This window comes from Sinocyclocheilus rhinocerous, unplaced genomic scaffold, assembly GCF_001515625.1.
Source record: "Sinocyclocheilus rhinocerous isolate Xijiao unplaced genomic scaffold, SAMN03320098_v1.1 scaffold263, whole genome shotgun sequence".
NCBI classification, from domain to species: Eukaryota; Metazoa; Chordata; class Actinopteri; order Cypriniformes; family Cyprinidae; genus Sinocyclocheilus; species Sinocyclocheilus rhinocerous.
The window spans coordinates 2,013,307-2,040,102 of NW_015645086.1; the positions used below are offsets into that span (position 1 = coordinate 2,013,307).

At 36.0% G+C, this 26,796-nt stretch overlaps 1 protein-coding gene across 2 annotated transcripts in view; it reads left to right on the forward strand.

Annotated features, from left to right (window-relative positions):
• The window catches only part of LOC107705722 (extracellular sulfatase Sulf-2-like), a 149,777-nt gene that overhangs the window by 20,643 nt on the left and 102,338 nt on the right, over positions 1-26,796 (forward strand). Inside the window, exon 2 of one of the 2 annotated variants that reach the window (XM_016509152.1) lies at positions 5,780-5,830. The exons of the other annotated variant lie outside the window; for it this stretch is intronic. The gene's annotated coding sequence lies outside the window, so the exon portion shown is untranslated. The remainder of the gene's footprint in view (positions 1-5,779; positions 5,831-26,796) is intronic. 2 annotated transcript variants of the gene reach the window in all.

Here is a 26,796-nt window from a genome sequence, read left to right on the forward strand (position 1 = left end):
TCACGTCACGTCTGCCAAGCCAGAGTCTGCTCACGTCACGTCTGCTACACCAAAGCCTGCTAACGTCTTGTCTGCCAAGCCAGAGCCTGCTAATGCCATGTCTGCTACTCCAGGACCTGCCTGCTCAAATCATGCTAGTTAAGCCAAAGTTTACTCATGTCATGTCCACCATGTTCAAATCTGATCACGTCATGTCTGCCAAACCAGAGTCTGCTAACGTCATCTCTGCTACCCCAGGGCCTGCTCACGTCACACCTATTTTACTTTACCTGTTAGTGATGTCTTAATTATTTAATGTTTTAATAAATCTGTTATGAAACGAGTTATGAGAGCCACTGTGTAAATGAATATATTTCAACAACAAATAGAATTTTTATAATTTAGAAGTTCATTTAAAAACTGCATTATGTGCAGTTTACATGTTTGCATATAAGTTGAGTGTTGCTTGTTATATTTACAAATAAATAGTAATTATTGGGCTCTGTTGTTAACTGTAACCAAGCCAAGGTAGATTTTTATCCCTATAAGAAAATTTTAATTATAACTGAGTTTAATTAAAGAAAGAACAATTTGTTTATTAAACCACTGTTTAATTAAAAACATTTTTTAGTTTTTCCCCCTGCTCCTGCTGTACCGAAACTGTTCCGAACTGTGAGATCAAAACCGAGGTGCGTACCGAACGGTCATGTTTGTGTACCGTTACACCCCTAGAGTGGTGTCCAAGAAGCTGATGGTCACTCTTGAGCTTCATGATCATATATGGAGATGGGAGAAACTTACAGAAGAACAAACATCAATGCAACACTCCACCATTCTGGGCTTTATGGCGGTGTGGCCAAACTCAATCCTCTTCTCAGTGAAGACACATGAAAACCCACTTGGAATTTGCAAAAAAAAAGGTGTGGTGTGGTTCGCCGTTGCATTTTTAAATTGCCCCACAGACCAGCGGCCATCAGCTTGTCTTACCAGGCTCAATAACTATCTAAATAATTAATCTAAGTCTGGGAGCATGGACGCATCACAGCAAACCCCAGAGGCCAGACAGGTCTACTGTCCAGACAGAGAGACATAGCATATCAGACATTTTAGCCTGTATCTTTTTTGATAAATATAATATAAAGGTTGGAGCAGTGGCCCTGTGGTTAGTGCTCCAGAAACAAAAACCAATGAAAGAGACGCAAGCTCAATTCCAGCTCATATCATGTACTGATCCCTCTCTCATTTCCTCTCTCCTCTCAACTATGTGTCCAAAATCTCTCAGTGACTAAACAGGCATTTGTGTAGGAAGCCACCTTTTAAGGAAGCGTGTTTCACACTGACTTTCAAGGCACCCTAACACCACGTCTATTCAAAAATAAAATAGAAATGTATGTAAAATATAATGCATGTGACCTACTAGTCCTTACATACTAGTACTTTTCACATAGTCCGAGGCTAATTTACCATATTCTGGCTCCTCGGGTCGTTCCCATGCAGGCGATGTGCTGTTAATCACTCACGAGGTTGTTGTGTGCATATCCTCCTCTCTTCTCCGAACAAATGAGTCAGTATTTCGTAAGTGTTGTATTAATTTCTGGCTTGTTGAGGAAGCTGTGCAGCAGCAGGAATTAATTGCATCTTTGCAATAGTTACGTGAAGCAGCAGCATGCTGTGTGGTGATTAAAAGCGCTTTACATGGAATATGAATACGAGCATAAATCACGGCAAGCGGTGGGCCGCGTGATGAGAACCATGTACCAATCACGTGGTACATCTGGGCCAATCCGCGATCTCAGCAATTACTGAAGGTCATGGGAGGGGAGCAATCCAGATTAAGAAGGTAGCAGCAGAAAGACATTCATGTTTTTGCTTATTACGTGAACTGAAGTAACAACAATAATAATAATAAACAATAATAAATAACTCTGTTATTACAAGAAAAAGTTTACTGAGGTTTTGTCCTAATAGTTGCAGTACATGCAGTAGATTTATCATGTTCGTCATAGTTTTAATCAGAAATACTATAATCATATTAAAATCACTTTATTATTCACATTATTATGTTCATATTATTATTATGATTATTTTATGATAAATTTTATTTAAATTTAAATAATGAGGGTTGTGACATTTTGTGACAACGCTCAAATGCTATCAGTCTAGATAAAACTAACATGTTTGCAGGTTATGTTTTTATTTTGCTTTGCTTTTTGTTGTTGTTTTGTTTTTTTGCTTTGCTTTTTTGTTTTGCGTTTATGTGTTTTCTTTTGTTTTGGTTTGTGCTGGTTTGCTTTGCTTTTATGTGTTTTGCTTTACTTTTTTGCTTTGTGTTTGTGTTTTACTATGCTTTTTGTTGTTTAGCTTTTTTGTTTTGTTTTGTTTTGTTTTGTTTTGCTTTGCTTTTTCTTTTTCTTTTGTTTTGTTTAGCTGTGCTTTTTTGTTTATTTTGCTTTGCTTTTATGTGTTTTGCTTTGCTTGTTGTTTTATTTTGTTTTGCGTTGTTCTTTGTTGTTTTTTGTTTCATTTTTTCTTTGCTTTTATCTTTTGTTTTGCTTTTTGTTGTTTTGCTTTGTTTTGTGTTTTTGTTTTAGAATTGGAATAGCACATAATAGAGCAAAGGCCATCATGTTTGTGTGTTTTACCTGTACTCCAGTCTAAATTCTGTCGTTACAGTTGAAGTTATCTACCTCAGGTTGTTATATCACATTTCTGCTAGGTGTGCAAATACACAATTAGAGATGTAGGTCACAAAAATAGAACGGGAGATCAAGAAAAAGAGGAGAGAACTCATGACACATGGAAAAGGACGACAGACAGAGAGGGAGATGAAAGCCGCCTCTGTATCAGTTTTCTCTCACCTATCCATCACCTTGGCGACAGCAGGTCTGTGGTTGGGCCTGTTTGCTGTCACTGAAGCTGTAGTGAGGGAAGCAGCCATTTTACATCATTGATTTACATTAGTCAGGGAAGAAAGCTGAAGAATGACTGAAGAGAGTGACTCACATGCACACACATGCTCCCTTGTGTGCAGCCTTTTAATATTGCATTGGGTGTTTGGTGTCTGCTTTCTACTTGATGGGATTTAATTTAATCTACGGTGGCTAACTTTCTCTCAGTGTGGGGCTCTTTTCAACACGCTTACAATTACAGAGCGATAGAGGAGAGGGAGCAGAGGAGGAGAAAAGCCAAAAGTAACACGACAGAAGAAAGAAAAAGAAAAGGAGGATTATGGATGGTGGAAAACATAAGTGGGAAGAGAGAATGAGTGGCGGATTAGAGGAGAGGGTGATGGAGTGACAGAGACAGAGATGTGTAAAGATGAAGAGGAGAGAGGGACACTGTGGGCTCATGGCTGAAGGGAAGGATGTTGAATGATGGCTGAGCGTGTGCCTCCTGTCAATGTCACCTTAACATGTCTCACTGCTGCAGAGAAACACACTTCTTACAAAGACTAAATGGTTGACCTGATTGGTTCAGACTGTTGACAGTTGCACAGCTTTGTCCAGTAGTGTTCTTTCATATGAAAACACTTTACTTTCTGACTTTTTATGCTTTAATAAGACACATATTGCGATTAGTTTTGCTCATACTTTGGGTTAAAGGTATTTCTGAAGTACTACATTTTGGCAAAGAATGATACTTCAAATTGTGTGGCTTGTTGCTATTGCTTTTCTAGGCAATTCGCCATGATCAAATGAAATGTTAAAGCAGAGCCTTAGGTACTAGAATATCTTGTTTTCAAACTGTGGTCCGGGACTGCAAGACGGTCCATGGGTAACCTGAGAGAAAATAAAAAGATTTTACAAAAAGCATTTTTGCAGCTGTCAAAATTAATATAAATAATATATTATTATGTTTAACATACCAGTTTTGATAATAGTACTGAATTTTATGTATTTATGTATTATTATGTTAATAATGTTCTTTGGCTTCAATCAAGTATTTGATAATAAAAAAGGCAATTGTTTATAATGTTACACAAACTGTTTTCCAAACAGTATAACAAGTCTTTATACATGAAAAGAAATATCTGCCTTTATATATATATATTTTTTTTTTCTCAAAATGTATTTTTAGAGCTGTCAAATTTAACATGTTATTGTTATGTTTAGCACATCTACCAATTTTGATAACATTACTATATTTATTTACTTATTGTCCAGATATTTTAATAATGTGCTTTGACTTCAGTACAGTATATAACAACAAAATAATTTTTTTAACAGCTGTCAAAGTGAACATGTTAACATATCTGCACATTTTATGTATGTATGTATGTATTTATTTATTTACTTTCCAGGTAATATTTTAATAATGTGCTTTGACTTCAATAGACTTAAAAAGTGTATATAACAAAATAAAATCACTTATTAACAACCTATTGTTTAAAATGATAGACTTACTCTTTTTCTTACACAGTTAAAATGGCTCTTTATGCATGAAAATATTTAGCTGCTTTTATATTTCAGAAAGGGGGCCCTTGCAAGGAGATCACTATATGTGGGGGTACTTGGGATCAAAAAACCCTGTCATATAATCTTGGGGGTGAGCTTTTCTGACTTCATCTCGCAAACACTGGCTACAAGATAGCAACACTCTGAAACTCACCCCTCTTGGTAGTTAAATAGATCCAATGGAGAGTGACAGGAAATTATTTGAGGATAGGGTAGTGATGTGCACAGGATACGTTGCATGCCATGCTTGACCATATTTAATCCACACCATCACCACGGCTCGCCAACCCCTACACCACAACTCTGACGTCACAGTAATTTTTCACCCTGCATTTCGACTCAAATACATTTTATTTACCAAATTTCACACACTTCAGAATAGCGCAGAAACCCGTCTACATCTAAACGACTAGCTTCTTGAGGCTGAATAGAACACCATTTCAGCCCTGCTTTTTTCTGGGGTGAATGGTGGGCCAATAATTACCTCTCCTCCTCTTTCAGTCTCAGCTCTTCTGTAATACAGCTTAACATATTCACATCCCACCCTAAAGATGTTCATGAATATGCATGAGCCCCCTCAGCTTAATCCTCATGACTGACAGGTTGACATCTTAATCAGAGTGATTGATGGTGCGCTGATTCCAATTGATCGGATATCTCCTCCCTCCCTCTTTCTCCTCATACATTCCTATAGCCGTTCCCACACTGTCATTAGCCATCACGTAAAATAACTTAACCTCCCTCGCTGAGGTCTCTTTAAGCTTTCATCCTGATTGCAGAGTCTAGTTTCTGGCAGCTTCGTCTGAATAAACTTGTCGCGCTCTGTTTTGTATGCGTGTGTGTTTGTGTGTGTTTTTGTGGTGTGACGCTCACTAAGCCCCCCTGCTCTGGTAATTGGGCCTGCTTTCTCTCAGCGGCCTCCGAGCGCAGTAGGAGCTGGCAGTGCGGTGGGAAAAAAAAGAGGCCAGAAAGTCATTCTGCGTGTTCAAATGCACTGCACAAATCCATGACATCAGTATTCTGGTCAGACTTCACTTCAGACACAAAGAAAAGAAGTGCAAATGAGGGGAATGCAAGAGAGAGAGAGAGAGAGAGAGAGGAGCACATAAAAGTCTTTTGACTAGGAATTAAATGTGGCCTGTAGCTTTTTTTTTTTTTTTGACAATGTCTATAGGAGCAAATAAGTTTCAAGCTTACAAAACAGAGAAATCAATTGCTGCCATTTAGAGCAGCAGCTGAAAAAAGACACTCAGAAAAAAATAAAGAGATATTGAGAGTTTGACACAAAAAAGTTTGACAAAAAAAGCAATAGATGTGACTTTTCTCACTGTTTGCTTGTTTTGCAGAACAAAAAAGTCAACTAGAAGAGCCATGTGCCTGGTACTCTGGACAGGCAGGTGAGTGACAGGATGCTGGACAAATGACACAGGCACATGACCAAGTTGTCATGATGAGAAATTGTCTTATTCAAAAAAGCTGCCCTCATGTATTAGACCCTGCCAGCTGTATTGGACATGTTGATCATTCTTTATACCGAACAAAAACAAAAGCGTATTGTTGAAGATGACTGTGCCTTTAAAAGTGCTGTGGTGGAAACATGGTGTAGTGTCTGTATAATACTGTGGTGGTGCTATAATGCATGTTGGCCTCAAAGTATTTAGACACATGAAATAATAATATAATTTGAATTTCATTACATCAGATACAACTTACTGTATCAACCCTAGTGTCACAATAAGAAACAATATACTCTTGAAAGGTTTGGAGTTGTTAAGATTTTTTGTTGTTGTTGATGTTTTGGAAATAAGTCTCTTACGCTCAGCAAGGGTGCATTTATTTGATCAAAAATACAGTAAAAATATTAATTATTAAATATTATTACAATTTAAAACAAATTTTCTATTTGACTATATTTTAAAATGTAATTTATTTCTGTGATGCATGGATCATTACTCCAGTCTTCAGTGTCTCATGATCTTTCAGAAATCATTCTAATATGCTGATTTGATACTCAAGAAACATTTCTGATTAATATCAGCGTTGAAAACAGTTGCACTGCTTAATATTTTTGTGGGAACAAAATATATTTTTTTCAGGATTATTAATGAATAGAAAGTTCAGAAGAACAGCATTCATTTGAAATAGAAATATTTTGTCACATTATAAATGTATTTACAGTCACTTTTGATCAATTCAATGCTTCCTTGCTGAATGGAAGTGTAATAATAATAATAATATTAATAACAATAATACATTCTTTGTGTGAAATGTTCTAGTGTTCAGTGTTCTAAATTGTTACTTAAGTGTTCATATTTCAATTCTTCAATTTTTATATTAAGTGTCACCTTATAGCATGATACAGACACATTACCATGTTCATATGCACTAACTTGGTACTATAAACAATGCTGCTATGAACAGTGTACATGTCCAGAAGCATAAACACTGTACAAAAACACTGTGATATTTTGTGTGTGTGAGTGAAGGAGAGTGCGTGATAATTTCTACAAATGATGCAAAAGGAAAAACAGAAATGACTGAATAAATACTGTATATGAATGAAATAAAAGGGGTGAAAGTGGGACACGGGGTCAGAGCTCTGTGGGGTGCTACAGAAACACACACACACATACACAGGATGACCTTTTTGCATGATAGACCGACCCTCACAAAAAAAAACAAAAATGCTTCATTACTTCTGCTTCATTCACACACACACACACACACACACACACACACACACACACACACACACACACACACACACACACACAATGTTCAGACAAAGAATGACCTCACATACATACAGACACACCCAGAGGAAAGAAAAATCAAAAGTGAGATCTCTTTAACATCTCAAATATTTCTCCTACACAGAAATGAGGTTAAGATGGAGATTTTTGCTTGAGTCTCCTGATTCTCAGACTTGTCTCCTGAGACAAAAACTCTAACACTCTCACATTTGTCTCCTTTAAAGTTTTAGAAGAGATCTCATCATCATCACACACTGTGCTTAGATCTTTCTCCTAAATGAAAGACTCCGGTGGTCTCACATTTGTCTCTCGTCCAAAGTTTAGAAGAGACAACATCACACACTGTGCTTAGCACACTGTGCTTAAGTATGAGAAGCAGGAGACTCAAGCAAAAAAAAAAAAAAAAAAACTCCATTTGATGTTAAAGTAACTTCATTTCTGTCTAGTACAAATATTTGAGATGTTAAAGAGATCTCATTTTTTATTTTTCTTTCCTATGAGATGTGCTGCATATACAATTCTGGGCATTGAAGATACATTTAAACTAGTAACCCTTGATATTCTGAAATGTGTAATGCTTTTAAATGTATAATGACATCATTTAAATGATAGTTTCAGTATTTACAATATTAGTAAAAATGTAAAATTAACGTTTCTCCTAAAATAAATTTAAAGACATCTGAAGACAAAGCTGATTTCTCAGTGAGATATAAGAGAATCAACCCTTAGTATCCTGAGCGGTTAGGAGAAACATCTGAAATGCTGTTGATAGAAAAATGAGAGATATATGAGAATCACAATTAAGTCTCCTGAGCTTAGGAAGAGCAAATTCTGAGCAATATCTTTTTTTTCCTCTGGGCACACAAACACATACACATCAGGGCCAGAAATGAACTTTTCCATTAAGGGGCCATTTTTGCCCCCTAGAATTGATTTCCAGGGGCATTTTTTACATTTGTGAGCGCAATTTTTATCACCACCTTAATAATTGTATCTGTGTTTTCTTTAATGTCAAATACTTGAATTTAGCCAATTAATTCAGTTACTCAAAATACTTTAAACTGCTGGCAGTAACAATCGTTATTGTCGATTATTGCTCTTTATATTGTAATAATAATTATTAATGTTGATTAATAGAATGCATATACAAACTTTTTTGTGTTATGTGTCTGCGTTTTGAGGAACCGGCTCATCATATATTCTGGCTCTGGCTTCTGGTCTAGTCAAGTGCAAGTTATGCAAAAACTCCCATTATATTCACTGAAGCTATGAAATGAATCTTTTATTTACATCGTATCTACACCGTGTTGTTTATGATGAGGGAATTCACGAGTGTAAAAAATTCAATCAGCACACTCAACAACAACTCCGGAGTTTTCAGCGCTGACTAATCTAAGCGTCTCTGATTGGTCATTGCATTCCTAAACTCAACAGAAACACGTGTGATTGGTCATAAGGCTCAGCGCTGCAAAAAAAAACAAAAAACGCATCAATTTTGATCTGATGCAGTGTGAGCGATTCAAAATGTAATTCCGCGAATAGACACTTTTCATACATTTTCACAGTTCATTTTAATCACGACAGCCATAATCAATTGTGTTTTCTTTATCTTGAATTTGTGAAATGACAATTAAAGCTGACATTACTTCCTTAGAGGAACAACCTGGGAATTAAGTGAACTAAGCCTTGCACTGATTTGATACTCAGAATATTTTCCTAAGGTTGGCAGGTCTGAATCAGTCAAGTGTGTCTAAACTTTGAACTGCTAGTGTGCTGCTATCTGAACAGTACCAGTCGCACGCAGAGCGCTTACACGCTAGTTTTAAACATCTTTCTGCATGACCCGGAGATCAGTGAACTTTCACCTATGATTGAATCCTAGGCTTTCTGTGAGCGCTTGGATCGATTCTGTTTATTCCTCCCACACTCTCTCTCTCCCACACCCACCCAGCAAAAAAGATGAGAACATATTCCACAAAGATTCCTCTGATAAAGATTCCCTCTCTCCGGCTCATACACACCCACACTCACGCTCGCACAATGTGCATATGGTTTCAGTCTTTCCAGCTGTCCCGCGGTTACAGTCATGAGAGGCCAGCCTGGAACAGTACAGCATGCATGCGTGTGTGTGTGTGTGTGTGTGTGTGTGTGTGTGATGTCTCAGAATATGAGGAGGAGTAGAAAAAGACATCAGAGGTTAGAGGAGTGGAGGAAAGAGGGAATGGGTGAGAAAGAGACACAGTCTGTTTTGTCTCCCAGGGTTTCTAAGTCTCACTTTCTCACACGCACGCACGCACGCACGCACACTCACACATACACACACACACACACACACACACACACACACACACACACAGTCTCTAGGGATGAGATATGCTCTAGAAAGCAGGCATCCTGATTTCCCGGCAGGCCGTGCTAATGGAACATCAGGTTCAATCTGTCCCTCACTCTGTTTTGTTTCATTTTGTTTCGCCCATCTCTGTGAGTTTACTGTACATTTCTCAGTGGCGGCTGGCTTACCATCTTTATATTGTTTACATGCACTATAATCCCATTTTCAGTCACACTAAGCAGTTTTGGTTTTTGGAAAAGGGACTCCCAAAAGATGCATCTGAACCTTCTGACCTACAGTGAAATATTATCAGAGAAGTTATGAATTTAATTCCCAGTAATATATTTACTACAGTGACCTGAAGAGTTAACATTCACTGAGGCCTACTTCTGCACAGCCTGTTTAATTTAATTTAATTTATTTTTGTTTAGTCTTACAGTGCAAGGGTTTCTCTCTAGACAAGTTTTATTTTAAAAACTTTTTTTACTGGATATGAGTGGGTTTCTGTCTAGATTATTTTTTATTTAATTTTTTAAATAGTTTGACTAGATGCAAGTTTCTCCTGACCAGTTTTTTTTTTAATAGTTTGACTACATATTATATAAGTGAGTTTCTTTCTGGACTAATTTTATTTTTTGATTATATTTTACTATTTTACAGCTTTTCAACGTTTTATGGTTAGTTGTATTTAAGAATGACAGTAAATGAAGCAAGACTTGAACTCTTGTCGCAGTCAATGTTTAACAACATATTTACACAGTGTCTGTTTTAACTTTTGTAATAAATTGTCGGAATAAATGTGGCATTGGCAACCCTGTATACAACTGCTTGTACTGCTAAATGAAAAATAGTTCAAATTAAGTTTTAAGATGGGCAATAAGACAGAGAGAAGCCAAACTGGTCTGAATGGGCCATTTATAGCTGTTTTTTAACTACCTGTACAAATACTTTCACCCTAAAAACTTACTTCCATGTCTGCCACATTATAAACATTTTTCCACGTTGTTTCTTTTTATTTCCTTTCGCCTTGTTTGAAAGGTAAAAATAACTCCTTCAGAGACATGAGTCACTGTACTTGTTTTCTTTTGGTGTCAAAGGAACATCCTTCTCTTTAAATAAAATAAAAAATAAATAAAATAAAGTTACAAGGACAGGTCTTGTTGTTCGTCTGCTGTCCACCTCCACATCAGATGTGCCGAGGCTCTTTAAGGCTGGTAAAGCGTCTGTTGGTGTGAGTTTGAACTGTCACTCAAACTCCACACCGCAGTGACTGGCGGATGGGCTCGTACTTTCTAATAAGGTCATTCTTCTTTCTTAATTGGGCACATGGTACCCAATCTAACACTCTAAAAAAAAATAATAATAAAATAATGCACGTGTAATCTTGAAAATCCCAGTAGCCAGCACTAATCCATCATTCTATTTCTATTATTTTTGGAGAAAACTTCATTAGAAATAGCACTCCTTTGAGTGTGTCAGCAGAAGTGTTGGTTGAGGCGAGATGTGGGAGGATGTGGGATGAATAGTGTGCATGTTTTAGGAGAACTTTAAATGTGTGTTTTAATAGTGCGACAAAAGCTTTCGGTTTGTGGTTGATTATTAATTTCTGAAAACACTACTATTTTGCACTATTTTGTGTTTGTGTACGCAGACAAAGCATTGGGCTTCTTTATTTAGATTTGCTTCAGCAAGTGTCCTGCAGTTATTTATTTGTTGTGTGTGTGTGTGTGTGGTTTGCTGTATGTTTGAGTGTGTGTGAGATGAGAGGAGGGGCCGTGACCCATCCCACAGTGCTATTTGTATTTTTTTGTGGTCTGCTGCTGTAAGGACGTGTAGAGATTTGTTACCTAGGGTACCATTTATCATAGTAACAGCATCATGCAGGGGCAACATGGGAGGAAACCAATCATCCATCATATACATGGCCTTTCTCCACAGCAACGCCACAGCCCGTGACCAGAAGCGAAGGGGCTGCTGGGGGATTGAGCGGACCACTTAAGAGTTTATTATACTTTATTATAAAGCTAATTATATGTCTAAGCCAAACCAAAAATGAATAGATAAAACATTTTTATCAGATTAATCACACCCTTTTCCTGTGATTAATCGCACACTTCATGAAATTAAGCATAGACCATTTATCTTGTTTCAAATGTTTATTTTGTCATCATTTGCTATATCCAGCAAAGTAAACCAAAAGATTGAAGAGTGATTCTCAAAAATCCGTATTTTCTGCAAGCTTTTTTTCAGGATAAATTTAGATGTATTTCCAAAAAAGGACACTTGGAAACTCCAAAAGGACACCAAAGAACCAAATGATATAAGGAGCCCCATATAAGCACATATGAAAGAAAAAAATGACTTTTTCTAACAATTAAAAAAATTTTTTATATCTCACATATTCTTTTTTTCACATTCTATATAATTGTGAGATATAAACTCAGACATACAAATGCAGAATCGCAAGACATTGGGAATTGTGAGATGATAACTTGCAATTACGAGTTTATAACTTGTAATTTTGAGACGAAAAGTCGGATTTATCAGACATAAACTCACATCTGAGAGATTACATTTTATTCTGTGGCGGGGGAACTCACGCGTGCTTACTGTACAACTCCTGTACGCCACCGCAATCGCCTTAACCTTGATAGCAGTCTTCATCCTTCAAAACTTTACTAGCAAGACACTGGTTATCCAGTCGCGAAAACATAGTTTGCATGTGTTGTGTTGACATTCCGTTCAGCCTGTACTTCACACAGCGCGACGTGTGAGGGCTCGCTCTCTTATGACAGAGCTTGTGTTTAAAAGCGAAACACACTAGAATGAATAATTCACTGAAAATGCAACGTGAGTCTCTGCTCTCTCTGAAATCTCTGATGTAATCAGCCTGGTTTCCTTTATATTAGCACTGTTTTGGACAGATTGTTTGAATGCATTCGCTTACTGGATCATTGGACTGAAAACTTTCCCGGAGTTTAGCAGCTTAAAATGATCTGATCGCAAGCAGAGAAGCAAAATTGGGTTAAAGGCTTAGAATAGAAATTGTGCTTCAGTAATTTTGTGTTAATTGCTCACATCTGAGAGATTACATTTTATTCTGTGGCGGGGAAAAAAAACTGAATTGTGAGATATAAACTCAGAATTCTGAGTGGGAAAATTCAGTATTGCAAGATATAACACAGAATTCTGAGTTTATAATTTGCAACTGCGAGATATAAATTAGCAATTCTGAAAAAAAAGTCTGAATTGTGAGATATAAACTCACTATTGTGAGAAACAAGGCCAGAATAATGAGAATTGTACCTTTTTTTTATTACTTGACGGAAACAAGCTTCCATATACTGTATGTGTATATATTTATCCTTCTGAAAACCATACTTTTTTGGGGGGGTCATTACATTGTTTGGAGTATAAGAAACACATGAAGATAAAATGCAAACGATACATTTATTAAATTTTAATAAATAAAAATGAATATTCATTAATAATAAATCTAAAAATAAAGAATTATATGAATAAATGCACCCACACACTGCAGCTGCAGTTGTTTAGTAACCAGGTTGTTGTGTATGGGAGGACTAAAAATTTTTTAAAAACATTTTAATTTCTTGAAAACACTATTTATTACTTAAGTATTTCTATAACGTTTTAGTAGGCACTGCGAAGATGCATTTCTTTCTTTCTGTCTGTCTCTTCTAAGTGTCTGGGTAATTTATTTTTGAGTATGTAGACTTTGCACAAGCCTGCAGCAACTGGGTCTTTGTAAACAATCCACTTGAATCCTTTGAGCCTTGGCTGCAGGTGTGTGTGTGTGTGTGTGTGTGTGTGTGTGTGTGTGTGAGAGAGAGAGAGAGAGAGAGAGAGCCCCCCTTTAGGGTGTGATAGTGAGCATAGTATTTTTGGCAGTAGTTAAGGCCATTATATCAGCAAGTGTGTGAGAGAGAGAAAGATGGAGCTCTTTCTCACTGTGTCCACCAGGAATAGCAGCAACCCCAGGGGTCTCAGTGAGACTTATCTCCCCAGTTGCTTAGATCACTCCACCAGCAACGTCCGCTATTACTAGTTCAAAAAGAAATGTGGAGTATGGTGAATCTCATGAAGAACATGTTCAGGTCATATTTCACTCCAAAATCAAAAGAAAAAAATAGTAAATAATTCTTTAGGCTAAGAAAATGAAGCTTATTTTAGGACGATAATATCTTTTTGTGACAATGTTATAACATTGTGGAAAGTAATATTTTTAAAATATTTTTAAAATATTTTTTCTTTACCATTACAAATAAAATAAAATAAAATAAAAATTAGCAACCATTAATATTGGGGGGATGTTATATCGCAAATGGGTTTATTTTGCTTAACCATAGTGTAATTAAAGATAAAATATAGCCAGCCATATGAAACTATTAGAATCAAGAAAAAGCTTCTGCCATCTACCAGTGTCCATCTTTCAGAAAACCAATTAGATTGGACGTCACAAAACACCATTCATATTCATGACCCAAACAGCTCCTGACAATGTCTATGTGCTGAACTGCAAGCAAAAAATAAACAAATGAAGAACAGTCACCAGACAAAAATTCATTTTTTTTCATAGCTGTCACAACAGTGTTTTAGGTCTAATTCTTGTAGCTGAAGTGTGTATTTTTTCCATGTTAAATTATTCCCTCCATTCCCAGCTTATGTAAAGAAAAATCCTGTTTGATGGTGCAGAAATTACACAATTCATGTTAAAGCTGACAAAAATGCTAGAGAGACTAATGTTTGTGGAAACCCATTTCAAGCTTTTAAATGGCAATTCATATGAGTGTATGTGTGGCAACTATGCATTTAAAACTTTATAGGAGAGTAAAATTTATAAGAGAGTCTGATGAGATTTACAATGTGTCCCTTCCATTTTTTTTAAAATAATTTTTTGTTCACACATCTGGATTTTGTGTACTTGTTTTATTTAGTTTTATTTTAAATTCAGTACAGTAAATCCATCATGTATGAAGTGAAAATACTATTTTTTTTGCATGACAGTAATGATATTTTATTTTTTTATTTGTTTAAAATTTTTTTACATTTACCTTTATTATTATTATTGTTATTATTATTATAAGTTTTAGTAGTCTACAGAAAATTTAGGAATGTTGAGGAGTTGTTTTAAAATAACATTAATGCAAAAAAATCCAAATATTCCTAAAATAGACTTAATTTTATTTAGAAAACATAATTTATGCTCTAAATATATCTTAGTTATATGAAATATTATCGGGCATTTCTTGACAGTTTTGAGATCCGCTCAGCTGTGTTGTTTTAGAGAGGGTGGGGAAGAGGTGGGGAAGAGTATTTAATAAATAAACAATAAAGAAGCCAGAGCTTCTCACTCCCTTTTATATCTCCTGTGACATTCTGATGGATTACACAGCCATCTGCAGCAGAATGTGTGTGTGTCTGTGAGGAGAGGGAGTTCAGCCATATTTTACACATACATAAATCCAGACAGGCAGCGCTTTGTTGTGCGAGTTTGTCAGCAGGCCTGGGTTAAAGGGAGTCAGAGACAGGTGAGCAGGTTGTGCATACAGAATAAAAATGGACGTCAGATGGCTGATGGGATGGAGAGAGATACTTCAGAGAGTAAATGAGTGATTGAGTGTACTTACTTAATTAATCTGATCCTTTTAATGAATCAGATCAAAGGTTCATGTATAATTAAAACAGCCGAGCAATAATGCACCTGCTTCATGGGGAATTATGTGTGTGTGTGTGTGAGTGTGTGGAGGGGAGAGAAGTGAACTGAGTGAATATCACGAAACCAGTCATGTTTCATCCCAAAATCAAAAATAAGAAATTAGATTTAAATAGAAATTAAGTATATGTCTAGTACCATAATTGTTTGCTTTGTGACATTTTCAAGTTATTTGTTGTAGCATTAGTTGTGCTGAATTTAATTTGTATGGAAGGCCGTTGCTGCCATGGGATTATATCTATATTTATGTCATTCTGATTTCTTTTTTCCATAATTGCGAGATAAATTCAACAGTGTGAGATATAAAATCATGATTGTGAGATTTTAACTCGCTTAACTACCTTTATTTATTTTTATTTTTTATTTTTTGGTGCAAACAAAAAAGACAGAATTGTGGGATGTAAACTAAGAACTGCAAGAAAAAAGTCAGAATTGCAAGTTTATATCTCAAAATTCAGACTTTATATCAGTTATATCAATTCTGAGAAGAAAAAAAAAAAAATCAAAATTGTGAGATAAAAAGTTGCAATTATCTTTTACATTTTTAATCCTGTGGCGGGAGCAGGCTTCCATTAATTTGTGCCAATGTTATTTATTTATTTATTTTATTTACAAAAATATTACAGTATTTTTTTCTACTGTATTACCTCACAATATTGTATTGCAGTAACAAAAATGTAATAAGAAATCACTATATATTGAGATACTCTGAGATGCTGATTTAAGAGCTTATCTATTATATGGATTTGTATTGAGCAATATTGGGCTATATAATATTGGATATTTAATTGTGGATGTTTGTGTGATATGATATGATATGATGTGATGTGACCTGGAAATGTTTTCTTGAGATTCACCCACATATAAACCAACTAGAAACTGGTCTGAAAAGTCTCAGACCAGATAAAATATTTATCCCCCAGGGGTTTCTTTAGGGGCTCAACCTTTTCGATTTATCATCTTGAACTTTAACTCTGAGTGCTTGGCCATGACCTCCGTCACCACCAGCATCATCAATCTGCCCTGCATTCAGGGTCCTCTCTAAAGTTATGCCCCAAATATCAGCAGGATGTTTTCCAAACCAGTAGACATCACAGGTTGAACCCTTGTTATTAAATTGCCTTTTATTATGGTATCTCTGTTTTCAAATTGATTGCTTGCAAAAGCGCCCCTCAGGAAGACAGTAATCATTGGTAATTAGGTTAACATATCTGCAGTCCGGTGAGGAGAGAGCCTTTCATCCACGGCTCACTTTGCGCGCAAGATCAGCTGTCAGAAAAGAGTGCTCAAGAGTAGACCAGTTTGGAGATGAGGAAATGGCCTTATTTTCTGAAGGAATGTTTCAAAGGAAGGTTTTAAGCAGCTCAAGGGATTATTATAGGATTATATAAATTGCTGCTGAATGTCATTTGAATGCATTTAATGATATGATAATCTGATATAATTTGCACTTTTTGTGGTTCATTTCAGTGCAAGGTTCTTTTCGTTAAAAAAATTACAGACGACCGATGCCTGCCTGAGAGTCCAAGTCCAAGTTTTCACACACTAGATTAAAGCCTTTGCAACTGACAATTGTACAGGTGCATCTCAATAAATTAGAATGTCGTGGAAAAGTTAATTTATTTCAGTAATTAAACTCAAATTGTGAAACTCGTTTTTTTTTTAATGGACGAACCCTCTGAAAAGGTTATATACACCAGATATTTACTGGATTTCATTTTTGTTTTTTGTTTTTTTTATGGGATGGGACAGTCAGGCCATGTGAACTACTGGATTTTAAACTTTGGAACAATCCTGAGAAAGAATTAAGTCTCATCTTATAATATAATATCTAATTATATTCAACAAAAAACATGAAAAATAAGAATTGTTTAGTCGAATATTCAGCTTATATTTATCTTATATATTGTGCCCACTGCCATTCAAAAGTTTGGGGTCTGTAAGATTTTTTTTTTTTTTCATTTCATTTTGTAACAATGTAAATGCCTTTACTGTCACTCTTTAAATGCATCATTGCTAGAAAAAAAAGAAAGAAAAGGGATGGTGCTGTACATATGCTTATTTAAAGACACATTTAGAGCTTTTTATCCCTGAAATGCTATTATGTCCTTACAGCACAGATTAAAGGGATAGTTCATCCAAAAATAAATTCAATGTATATTAAGGAGTAAATGATAAAAAAAATTTTTTTTTTTTTTTATTCCCTTCAGAAATCTTATAGACACTCCAAACTGACGTGCCAAATTAAACTACATTGTGGTCAACCTGGAACTCCTGCATAGACCTGCAATTATAGAAAACGAACACCCTTGGATCAAAATCAAGAATTTAACAATGCCCTGGTATGAAAGCAAATAAAGTGCTTAGGCTAATTGGTGTTTAGTTGTGTTCACGGTAAACAAACACAGACACAAACAGGAATGATCCCTTCAGAACAGACAACGCCCAAGTCTTTTTGCTGGAAGGTATGGCAATTTCACTCCATGAGATTTGAGATTTTGCAAAGCTCTTCTTTTGTGCCCCAGTCAACTTAAACCAATTAAAGACTTTTGTGAGTGTACCACCAGGTTAAAAGTAGAGAGAAATAAACATACCTTCTTATTACTGTTTCACTTGAAATTCCTTGTGTCAGCAAGTCAAGAAGGGTTTGTTAAATTAGGGCCTGCTAAATGATATTCAAGCTCCAAGAAGAGTTGTCGGAGATGACAAAGTACAGGCAGAGAATGATCAATGATGAATACGGTTTGATGCATGGTATTGATTGGTAGCAAAGTGAGTGTTGCTGTGATTTGGTCACATGTGTGGCTGATCCAGAGTGGGCTTAGAGCTGCTATTGATCTCTGAGCTACCTGAAGGCTCCTGCCTGCCTGTCTGTGAAGCACTGCTGCTGAGGAATGGAAGGCCTCTCCATCAAAGTCACTGAGGGTTACTTGTAATGCAATGCTGGGATGAAGAATAAAACATAGCTCTGTTAGGGGTATCTCCATTTTTGAGGTATTTCACATTTTAAGACATCGTATGGTTTGAGGAAAGGTTTCTCATGCTGCATTCTGTCATGTGGAGACTCTTGGGGCATGTTCTGATTACTTGATAGTGCCCTGTGAAGTGTACTTCACAGAATATTTAGCCAAATTAAGGGGCTAGTTCACCCAAAAATGAAAATTACCCCATGATTTACTCATCCTCAAGCCATCCTAGGTGTATATGACTTTCTTCTTTCAGACGAATACAATCGGAGTTATATAAAAAAAAATGTCCTGAATCTTCCAAGCTTTATAATGTCAGTGAAAGTGTGTCAAGATTTTGAAGCTCAAAAAGTGCATCCATCCATCATAAAAAGTGCTCCACATGGCTCCGGGGGGTTAATAATGGCTTTCTGAAGCGAATTAGTGTGTTTGTGTACGAAAAATATCCATATTTAAAACTTTATAAACTAGAGATGTAACGGTATGAAAATTTCTTATCACGATTATATTGACCTAAATTATCATGGTTATCAGTATTATCACGGTATTGTTAAAATGTGCTGGATATGTTCAAAAAGTGCAGACACATAATGATGTCCGGATTTTAAATGACAGCATGACTGACAACAGTTTATCTAATAGCATGTACGAAATGTTCAATTAAATCTTTGAAAAGTTTCATAAAATGGTAAACCTCCCATTTCAGCCTTTAAATAAAGAAAAGGGTTAAGTCAAAATGATAATTGATTAATAAATGATTATATGGATTTTATCTGCTACGTAAATAATTCTATATACCTTATCCGAATTATTTAAATATGTAATATAAGCTTGTTTTTCATCAACCAGTCTAAATTTACAGCAGGTTATGCTAATTCGGTCCGTTTTTTTGGCCAGGCAAATACTGCACACAGCCTGAATGTAAATGTAACTCTCTGTAAATCTGTTCTCTGACAGCAGGTGGTGCTGTTGGAACAGCAGAATTAGAGTTGTTACCCGTTCCTCCGTGGACAAAGCAGCATTTTGATATCAGCACTACTTTATTAGGTATTATATGGAGTGAAGATGAAAACAAAATGCCATCAAATCTTTTCTGAAGACAGTCAAAACCTTCAGAGTTGCATTCATATAAATAATTAAATCATATATTCATTTGTATAATTCCCTTAGTACTTTTAAAACCTCCCAGCTTTTCCGCCATGTTTTCACATGAAATGAAACTACTCTGCATTCTGTGCGCACGTGAGACTGTTACTGAAAACTCTGCTTTATGCTGGACATCAGCTTTTTGATGTAATAAAGGCTGGAGCTGTTATTTATGGCACCCACCACCACTTACTATGAGGGCAGAGCATGACTGATCTTCTCAATTTTAGGTGCTGATGCTATAAAACATGCTGTAAACCACCCCAGATTGAAATATAGAAACAACTGTGCATAATTCTGTGGAGTATGTAACTGTGTTCACCTCAAGGGACTGTAAGAAGAAAAGTTTAAATTAGGAGTGTGTGTTCTCATGCACAAAAGTTGATCAGCTAACCTTGAGTTTAGAAGTTTATGCCTAATTCAGTTAAGCTACATTTGATTTTTGGAACAGTATTCAATCACACTTTTTTAAGTTGTCACAATGTAATCATACAATTAATTACTGAGTAATTAATTACAATTAATTACATGTAGTGAGGGGTTTGGTTTAGGGTTAGTGTTATTACTGTTACTACAGTAAGTACATGTAACATGTAACAAGAACACTGTACAATAAATTGTTACCTAATATTCTAATTGAAATATGTCTTTATTGGATGTTTACCATTGTCTAGTACATCATCATTTGATTTAGTTTGTTGTAAAAATGCCATTTCTTCAAGATCTGTTGGTATTTCTCAATACTGTTAACCATGAACTGTTGGTATCCAAATTAACAGGGTTGAATATTTCTGGTTTGGTGTTTGTCTTTTGTTTATATCCTATTTAATAAAATAATATAAAGTAATTTGGAAAGATTCACCCTCTTCGCCCTCCACCCTCACCACTGGGATTCCACAGGGATCAGTGCTGGGCCCTTTACCTTTTTCTGTCTAAAGTGATACTGTAACATTGATGGGACTGATTTTAGAAATAAATTTAAGGCAGTGTTTTTACACCCCCAACCACAGTCTTTCCACTTTAAACCTTATGTTTCAGCAAGCCTTTGTGATCTGCTTTTTAGTGGCATAACTCCATATAGTTGCTTGTCCAGGTCCAGATGTTTCATTTCTATCCCGTTAAAGGTAAACACTCTCTTAATAAGACAAAAACTCACCACACAACTCTGCAAAATCTTTTTGCAATCATATTTACAATCACATATATAAAATATTTATAATAAAATAACATTACCTCCATTTTTGTCTAATGGCTGCAATCAGAGCACTTAGCTGGAATGGTAGTAGTAGTAATAGACATGGCAAAGCTTTTATTTTCTCATTTCACTGTGAATGTGTGCCCTCTCCTTTTGTGGTGATCATTTGTCACGGTACACAGCTGTCGTTTCCTGTTCCCAAATTTAGCAATTGTGCCTTTGCCTTGTGTCCCCTCTTTCCTATACAGACATATGACAGCAATCCCTCAACTCTGTTAGCATCATCTCTGCAGGCTATGAGCGTGAAAGAGCAAAATGAAGAGTTTGTTGATCTTTTTCCATATTTCTCGCTCTATCTCTCTCTTGCTGCTTTGTCTTTGAGCCGTCCTCTGTGTTTTACCGTGCATTTATTGTGGGAATGGCAGTGGTCTTCGAGTAGGGTTAGCTTACATGGGAACACACACCCACATTTTATTCTCCCCATTACCTAGATGCATGCATACACACCTCCGTCATGGAGTCACATATCATTATTCACTTCATTACTTATCCATGATTTTCCTGCACTGTTTGCCAATTCAGCAAAGAAAAATCTAAAAATGAAAGGGATAGTTCACCCCAAAATTTTAAATTCTGTCATCATTTATTCACCCTTACGTCCTTTAAAAACTGTATGAACATAAAAACAGATATTTTAAGAATTGTCTTTTTTTGTGACTAAAAGTTTCTGTTCATCAAAGAATCTTGAAAAAATATGGTTTTCACAAAAATATTAAGCAGCACAACTGTTATCAATATTGATAATAAGAAATGTTTCTTCAGCAGCAAATCAACATATGAGTATATATATAATGATTTCTGAAGGATCATGTGACACTGAGGAGGACTTTAGCAAATTGTACTCCAAAACTGTAATGATATTTCACATTATCACTATTTTTGCTGTATTTCTGATCGGAGCCATGTATTATAGCGCAATTGTATTGTTGTCATTATACCATTGTTCCCCTTCAAACGTAGATTTGCCCACAGTGGAAATTGGAAACCATAATTATTTCTGTTTCTCGTTCTTTTTCACTTTCTTCCTCTCTTTCAGATGTCAGTTGCATTAGATATCTGATGCGCAATGCATTAAACTTGTTTTTCATTACATCGCGCCCTGTCTTCCTCTGCTCTTTCTCTGAAAATAAAGCACCCGGCACTCCCCTCAACATTTCCGTTTGATTCAACTCGTGCCCCACCCGTCTGTCGCTGTCTAATAAAGCTTGTGTCTCAGAGGAATAGAAGGTAATGAATACAGCTCTGCTACAGTGGCCTGCAGGGCACCAGCCCTGCTCAAATACGGTTTTCATGGTAATTAAAATATGAAATGGTAAAACTAACCGTGAGGAATTTTATCATGATTAATCTTCAAACCGGTAATCGTTCCATCCCTATTATAAACTGTAATCTCTAGCTTCCGCTAACTGTCGTATGCATGTTCACAAGAGAGTGTCGTTCCAGTGGATGACGTAGGACATAGGTGTAGCGATTGTATTCGGCTGAAAGAAGAAAGTCATATGCACCTAGGATGGCTTGAGCTTGAGGATAATTTTCATTTTTGGATGAACTATCCCTTTAAGTAAGATTACAAATCATAGGTGATACACATCTGTTTAGTCTGAAAGGAAAACTTTATCTTTCATTCATTCTGAGTACTACTCAGAGTTAGGCTAAAATAAATGAAATTTGGTAGAAGGTGCATTTTTATTCAGCTGAATTTGTTTCTGATGTTTGTTTTTCACAGTTGTTCAAGGGTTTGGGACATGACTAAATAGAGTGGTCATTTTGATAGAAACACATCTATCAGTGAGGTCTGAGTGAACTGATGTAAAAAGCAACAAGACAGTGTAACGAATCAGCTCATGGGAAATATGAATAATTAATCATAACTAGTTATATGCTTGTATTTAAAAGCGATGACAGACTTTCACCTCGACGTACAATGTGTGTAATAAATTAAAAATCTATGAGTCCTCTGGATTTCCAGGCCTAAATTATTGCTTCTCTTTTTTTTTACCCCTGAATTCTGTCCAGGTAAGCTTTCTCTGAACTGATGGCCATGACACAATAGTTATTATTTACTGTAATAGACTAGAGTGGCATTGTGGGAAGGTTTTTGCCCTCTGGGTGAGTAGTGGATTTGTTGGTTGAGAGATAAGCGGGAAAGCTTCGGTTATTAAATCAGTTCATGCTGAAATGCTCTTCCATTGTTTTCTTCCCAGTGGTTCTCATCTCTCATATTAAGCTCTGAATCCATGGCCATGAGTGAATTTGCTTAAGTCCGAAATATACACTACACAACACAAATGCTTAAAATTTTTTTATATTCTTGAGGTATCTTATGCTTGCCAAGGCTAAACGTATTTTATCAAAAATGCAGTATAATCAGTAATATTGTGAAATGTTATTACAATTTCAAATAGCTGTTTTCTATCCGAATATATTTTAAGGTGTAATTTATTCCTGTGATGCAAAGCTGAGTTTTCAGCATCATTACTGTATTCTTCAGTGTCACATGATCAAGCCCAGTGCATTATGGGTTTTTAATTTTTCTAACTTTTTTTTTTCCATAGCCTTTTTTCTCTAGTCGTGTAGCACTGAGAGAGAGAGAGAGAGAGAGAGAAAGAGAGAGAGAACACCAAGTACCAAGCTTATAATGCAAAATGGCTACATAAGAAAACCTGCAAATGTTGTGTTGGCAATGCAAGAGTGTATTTTTATGACAGGTTCAACACATTTATCTGATCAGTGCTTTAGCGTTCTGAGTTATTTGGCATTGTATCATTTTTATCTTGTGTGTTTCTCCACTCACACCACTACCAGCTCAACCCATCATTTTGTGTGGCGCTGCTTAGCTGGCCTGCACTGACCTTGGCATTTCACTTGGATTTATGGGTCAGCTGATGCCTTTGACCAGTCATATTTCACAACCTCTTATCTGTTAACACATCAGCAAAGCATGGCTGAACACGCTCGTGTCTTATCAATTGTATGGTTCACAAGTAGTATGGACTGCTTTTATGGTGTTTTTGTGCTGCATTTATGTTGAAGCTCAAATTCCTATTCATTGTAACTGCACAGAATATGTGTGTGTGTTTAGATCTACTGTACTACCTTTCCCTCATCTTTGTAGTCTTGGTCTCTTCTGTGTTTAGACAAGCTGTTACCTCTGCTGTAATAGTGATTGTGCGTAATCAAGTAAAGTGAGTAATTAGGTGTCTTCAATAGCTTAGAAGAGGGGCTAATGAGAACTCTTCAGCTTCCTGTTGGGCTTTCCCACTCAGGTGTCCTGAAGGAAGGGCCTCTTGTGGAGAGCAAATCCGTTTTTTTGATTCTGCTTCCTTCTCTGAAATGAAGACACTTTATAAAGACAGATTTTTGTATTCTTTTAGACATCATTCACACTCTGTTCACATCTCAAGAATAAGAAATTGGGTGAAAGGAGAGACGGAAATGTCATTAATTTCCTGTCAGTGTGCTTAACTTTTGTCTTTGAATTTATTTATTTATTTGTTTAGCTCATTTAATGCTGAATGTAGCTTGACATTGCATTATCCTGAGGGTTTGCAAACACCGAATACGAGGAGAGAGGAAAAGGGAGTGGAAAATTGAGATGGATGAGAGCTGGAGGAATGGAAGTTGTGTGTGTGTTTTGTGTCACAAGAGACAATATTTGTTAAATGTTCTTGGTGTAGCCTTTGGCTCTGATCCTCTGCTCAGAGATGAGTGTAAACAAACTCATTAAACCCACAAAACAGACATTGAATCATTTGGTATGACAGCTCAAATGCACACACACACACACACGCGCGCGCACACACACACACACACACACAGAGAGACAAGCACATTTTTTAATGTAAAGAGAATACGTAGAATCTCTATTAAACTTCTTGATTTGCCAAATTCAACCCAACTTTTCTTCATGTAAAACAGACAACAGTCTCCCACATGCATGTAACAGTGTCAGTTTAGCATATTTCAGCAAACACAAGATTTATGATTACAATAAACACAGTGGGTGTAAAAATGAAAGATCAATGCACTGATATTTTTTATGATTACTATAATAATCTGTACTAATTTCAAACTGTTGCTTGTCAATTTTCCAGCTGCTCTTAATTTAAAATAAAAAATAGATTTTAAATAGTAGCTAATACAAAGTAGCTACCTACATTTTTATTTCAAAAATATTATTTGTATTAATTATTTACAATGCTTTAAAATAATATTGAAATAGTAGCTAATAAATAGTATCTAACTAAATTTTTATATTTTAAAATTATTAATCATTTATTATTGACAATGCTTTAAAATAAGACTGAAATAGTAGCTAAAAGAGTAGCTAAATACTTTTTTGTAATTTAAAGAATAATATTAATTAAATTTATTAATATTAATTTATTTGTTATAATTTTTTACGTTTATTATTTTACAGTTATATTTTATTGAGTATTATATTACAATACATTTGTATTTGATTTAGTGTGCTGTGGTGAGATATCAAAGAGCGAGTGCCGATCATCCGAGGCTGATTCAGAACCGTCACGCTAAGGTGTGGTGGGGTCTTTCCATGAAGCGTTGTCGTCCTGAGGTTACACGGCTTGTTTTTGTAAGCAGATGAAGCATATAACACAATAACACTCAGAGAGGTGTGCGTCTTTATCCATGAGGGACAGTGGGTGGTATGATGTTGGTAATGTCATTAGTAGTTGTGCTCCTTAGGAACCAGAAATAATCCAGAGCAACAGTGCATGGCAACATCTAATCCACAGAAAACCCTGATTCCTTCAACCCTGAAAGTCCTTCTAAAGCCATTCTCTGCTCTGTGTATCACACACACACACACACACACGCACGCACACACAGTTTCAGTAACCAGTAGAAACTGCTGTGCTTCCCTACTGTTACTTTTCTAAATGGATCCACTTGCTCCGGGCATGTGGAAGGTGTATTACTTTAAGAGCATGTCCGGAATTTATAATAAGTCTTTCATCCACGTCTGGCCCTTACTGAGGCATTGTTACTCTGTTTTGGCAATTTGAAACCCATTTTTCTATTCAGTGGGTTTACAGAGCACGAGAGAGGGAGCTTCAGATTTACAGGGTTTTTCTTCAGTGGTGCTGAGTAGAGAATAATTGTGTTTTTTTCTGAACTGAAATCCATTTTTGGCTCTTCTTCACAGAGGTTGCAAAGGCAGAAATGAAAAAAGGTAATAAAAAAGGAAAAAACAGGATATAACCAGCAGGGAGGAGTTGTAATTGAATTGGCAGTGTATTTCCAGTCACATGGTAGGTTTGATTTAACAGTATTTAACACGTTTTTAGAGAACTACTGTAATAGTGAGCAGGGTCAGAAATTAACTTTTCCACTTAAAGACATTATTTACCCACTGGAATCGATTTCCAGAAGCATTTTTTACCTTTATAAGGGTTATTTTTATAATTACCTTATTAAATGTATCTGTAAAGTATTTTATACTATAATCAATCAAAATACTATACACTGTTACCAATAAAATTTTGTCAACATCAGCGAGCTATCTTTACACTGCAAAGGGGGAACAGAAGCTGCGTCTGTTATGGTATTTTCAGTGGTGACTAATCTAAATGCCTTTGATTGGCTATTGCATACATAAGTGCAACAGAAATGTGTGTGAATGGTTATAATGCTCCAAAAAAAAAGCGTAAAAAGAAATCTGATGCAACATGAGCAGATCTAAATGTAAAGGTGCAGTTACATTTAACTCTTTCCCCGCCAGTGACAGAATTTTCTGTCGTTAACGCTTCCCCACCATTGAGGGAATTTTCCGGCTTTCTGTATTTTCACTGGAGTACGGTAGGAGGCACTATTTTGCATTTTCTGAAAGAGTATTGAAAGTCTGGATCAAAACACGATGAAGAAGAAGAAGCAGAAACAAGCAATCGTATATGTAAGCAGATGCATATGTAAAATAACACTATCATCAAACTTTGAACAGCATATACAGTAAATCAAAACTGCTTAATGTTACCAAATGAAATGCTGATCCTGCAAGTGGTATAGAACCGTGCAAGCTTTGGATGTGTTGATGGAAGCGATCTTTTCCATCTGTGTTTTGATCATCGTTCTGAATTTGATCCAGATGTAGTCTTTTACAAAAATGCAATTTTCTCAGCTTTACCCACATTCAAGTGCTGATGAAAAAAGATTGCA